The sequence below is a fragment of the Colossoma macropomum genome, unplaced genomic scaffold (assembly GCF_904425465.1).
Source record: "Colossoma macropomum unplaced genomic scaffold, Colossoma_macropomum, whole genome shotgun sequence".
In the NCBI taxonomy this organism is placed as follows: domain Eukaryota; kingdom Metazoa; phylum Chordata; class Actinopteri; order Characiformes; family Serrasalmidae; genus Colossoma; species Colossoma macropomum.
In genome coordinates this window covers 35,120,885-35,124,967 of record NW_023494787.1, presented here as the reverse complement: position 1 = coordinate 35,124,967, position 4,083 = coordinate 35,120,885, and positions in this window count along the sequence as shown.

Genomic DNA, 4,083 nt, shown 5'->3' with positions numbered 1-4,083 from the left:
ACCCATGCCATGTGCACTAATGCACCTCTATACCATCATGAATACTGGCTTTTGAACTGTGCACTGATAGCAAGCTGAGTGGTCTCTAGCCCAGAGGACACAGTGTCCATGATTTTCCAAAATATTTTCAAATGTTGATTTGTCAGACCACAGGACACTTCTCCACTTCACCTCAGTCCATTTTTTAAATGAGTTCGGGCTCAGAGAAGGTGGCAGTGTTTCTGGATCCTGTTTATATATGGTTTCTTCTTTGCATTTTAGAGCTTTAACTTGCATTTGTGGATGCAGTGACGAACTGTTTTCACAGACAGCGGTTTTCAGAAGTGTTCCTGAGCCCATGCAGCGATTTCCACTGCAGAATCATGTTTGTTTTTAATGCAGTGCCAAGTTTTTAATGAGAGTGCAAAGATCATGGCCAGCAAATACTCTTTTTTGGCCTTGTCCCTTGCATACAGAGATTTCTCCAGATTCTCTGAATCTTTTAAATGATATTATGTACCATAGATGATGAAAAGCAAACGTTCTTTGCTATTTTACATTGAGAAACATTATTCTTGAATTGCTGCACTATTTGCTTGTGCAGTCTTTCACAGAGTGGTGAACCCCTCAGCCTCTCTGAGGGGTTACTGACTGGTAACATGATTGGGTATAAAAAGTAATTAACCACCAGGTGTTTTTTTAGCATTACACAACTTTACCAGCCTTTTGTTGCCCCCATCCCAACTTTTTTGGAACGTGTTTGTTGGAATCAAATTCAATATGGCCAAAATTTTTTCAAAAAACAACAAAATTTCTCAGTTTCAACATTTGATATGTTGTCTTTGCACTATTTTCAATGAAATACAGGGTTTAAATGATTTGCACATCATTGCATTTTGTTTTTATTTACATTTTGGACAGCGTCCCAACTTTTTTGGAAATGGGGTACATTTCACAAGAAAGATAACACCATAATATATGAGATTGGGTCATTCTATGAAAAGAGTGCCACTTGAGTCCAAAACATTCAATGCAGTGTATAAGAGACAAAAATCTAATAGCTATAAGTTTGGCCCGTTTGGCACTAATCTTGTGGAATGACTCAATTATGTACTTCTGCATAAAAACATATGTAATGGCAACTGAGCTAATTTACCCTTGTGCCAGAGTGTAACATAACATGTGGTTTAACATTCCTCAAATCCGTTCCCATACATCAAAATGCAGCTGTCCAGAAATACTAAGTCAAGACAACTGGAACAGTTTTGAAGAACTCTTCTAATGAGCAGCCAGTCACTTTGACTTACTATTCTGGACATCCTCACCAACCTTGGAATCACTGGCTCTACATGGAAGTGGTTCAAGTCCTATCTGGAGGGTCGCTCGTATCAGGTAACATGGAGAGGGTCCATATCCTCTCCGTACAGGCTCTCCACTGGTGTCTCACAAAGCTCGGTGCTGGGTCCTCTTCTCTTTTCTCTTTACACTAGCTCTCTTGGTGATGTAATATCCTCTCATGGCTTCTCTTATCACTGCTATGCTGATGACACTCAACTAATGCTTTCTTTCTCACCTTCTGACACACAGGTTTCCAGTCACATCTCGGCATGTCTGACTGACATCTCTTCATGGATGGCAGCTCACCACCTGAAGCTCAATCCTAGCAAGACTGAGCTGCTATTCATCCCTGCAACTACAGGTCCTCATCATGATCTTGCCATCTCATTCAAGAATTCTCTGAATGTTCCGTCTGTAGAGGCGAGAAGTCTTGGTGTGATTCTGGATGGCCAGTTGTTGTTTTCGGCTCATATCGCGAACCTAACTTGGTCATGCAGGTTTCTCCTGTACAACATCCGGAGGATCCGACCCTTTCTCACTCGAGAGGCCACCCAGGTGCTAGTTCAGTCTCTTGTCATCTCAAGGCTTGACTACTGCAACTCGCTCTTGGCTGGTCTTCCTATGCAGGCCATCAAGCCTCTGCAACTCATCCAGAATACAGCAGCATGGCTTGTCTTCAATCTCCCTAAGTTCAGTAATGTCACCCCACTGCTGCACTCTCTTCACTGGCTTCCTGTAGCTGCACGCATCAGATTTAAAACGCAGACTGAAGACACATCTCTTTATACAGCACTTAAATGAGCACTGAGTTAAGTATTCATTGTAATGCATTGTATTGCACTTATTGAAATGTATTGTATTGCACTGCGCTGTGTTTAACTCTGTTCCTTTTTCTCTAGGTATCAACTTGGACTTTTGTTTCTAGCAGTATCTGAGCTCAGGACTAGCTTTCTCTCTAACCTATTGGTAACCAGCAAAGATACTTTCTCTAGATAGTCAAAGCACTTCTTGAAAGTCGCTCTGGATAAGAGCGTCTGCTAAATGCTGTAAATGTAAATGTAAATTCCATGGGAATTTAATGATCTGAATAACTGTAATCATTGAGTTTGGATCAGTTTGGTTCTTAGATGAATTTAAAAGAAACAAAGCTTATATTTGAAATATTTTACAACAATTATATCTGTCGTATTAAAATGACCAGCTGTCCTACTAATCATACAGTGGCCCACCTTTTTCTTTCTCTCTGAAAGTCAATGCGAATCTTAAGTCATAATGCATTTTTCTTCCATAACACGACATCATGAAACATGATTTCAGGTCTCTGAGCTAGCTAGGCATTTCGTTCAAGGGCTGGAAGGGTGAAAGAAGGGGCAGGTGAAACTGATGAAACTGTGAAAATTATTTTACTGTTTAATATTAAATTCCCCCACCCACTGGTGCAAGGTGATGTAATCAAAACTCATAGAACATTTTCCAGATGGGCAAATGTCATTACAATTTAATCAAAGATCACTGGTCATTAAAATGGTATGGTATGATAAATTGTGCTTAATATGATTAGATATGGTGTTGTGCAGTCTGATATGTCACAGACTGCACAACACCAGCTAGTTTCAGCTTTCAACTATACTTCACTTGTTCAGCTGCTGAAGGCTTTAGCCATTTTGTTCCCATCATTCAATGTTATTTCAGTAGCTTCAAGTCTTGGACTCCTACATTTGACTGAGTCATGTGAAGATTTTACACTGACAAAGAGGACATCATCACCTCAGCATGTGCACGTACAACCTTTAAGTGGGCATGCCTTTCATGACTCTTGCTTTCACAGTTAACCACATTGTGTAAAATACAGGTCAATAGGTCTAAATTACAATGTTTTTATTTATTTATTTAATCTGCAGTGGTTCCATTGTGGTCTTGAAGTCTTATTATGGTGACTTTTTATTGACTTCTCTGCTTATTTGTTTAGGAACGCTCCACTGCGGCTAATCATTTCTCTGACAGCCCCTGTGAGGTTCAAGTAAAAGGACAAAGGGCAAAGTCACTACCAGTTTGGGAAAGCCAAAAGTGAGTTATTGAAATGCTATGATTGTGGACATATTTCAAACTAATACAAAATGGGGGGTAATGGTAAACTCAGCTGACTAGATTTAAGGCACCAATCTTAAAACTTAACACAGCGATTATATCTGGACCATATAACATTCCCAATGGAGAGTGAAAGGATTTGAATGGAAATTATAGTCAAGGACAAGTCCCTTTCTTGGAAACCATTTCCAGCCATAGTGAAATTGGTGAAGAAGTTAACTTAGCTCGAGAGCAGAAAGGCTGATAACTTGTTTGTTTGGGACTCAAAGGAGCATTATATATAATATTTAACTTTCTTTTTATGAATAAAGCTCCTCATGTATTCACCCACTTTTGGTCTCTAATAGGTATTATTATAAACATAAATATACAAATGTCGCGATGTATACATGGAAACTGAGGAACAATATAGTCCGCGTTGTCATAGTGAGGTGAAAACACTGCAGTTGTAGTTCTTAACAGCCACAGCTAAAATTCAAATATGCAGGCTATTCAAAATAAGCTAACCGGCCAGACATGTTTGCGCTGGTTTTGTCACTAAATGGAAAGTTAACAGACAAGAAAGTATTTACATGAATTACCATCACAGTTACTCACTTGGCGTCCAAATTTTTTAATATCTGCCAAAGCTACAAATCCAGTTTTGTTAAACTTCGCTCGTTTGGAAACTCTTTAAAG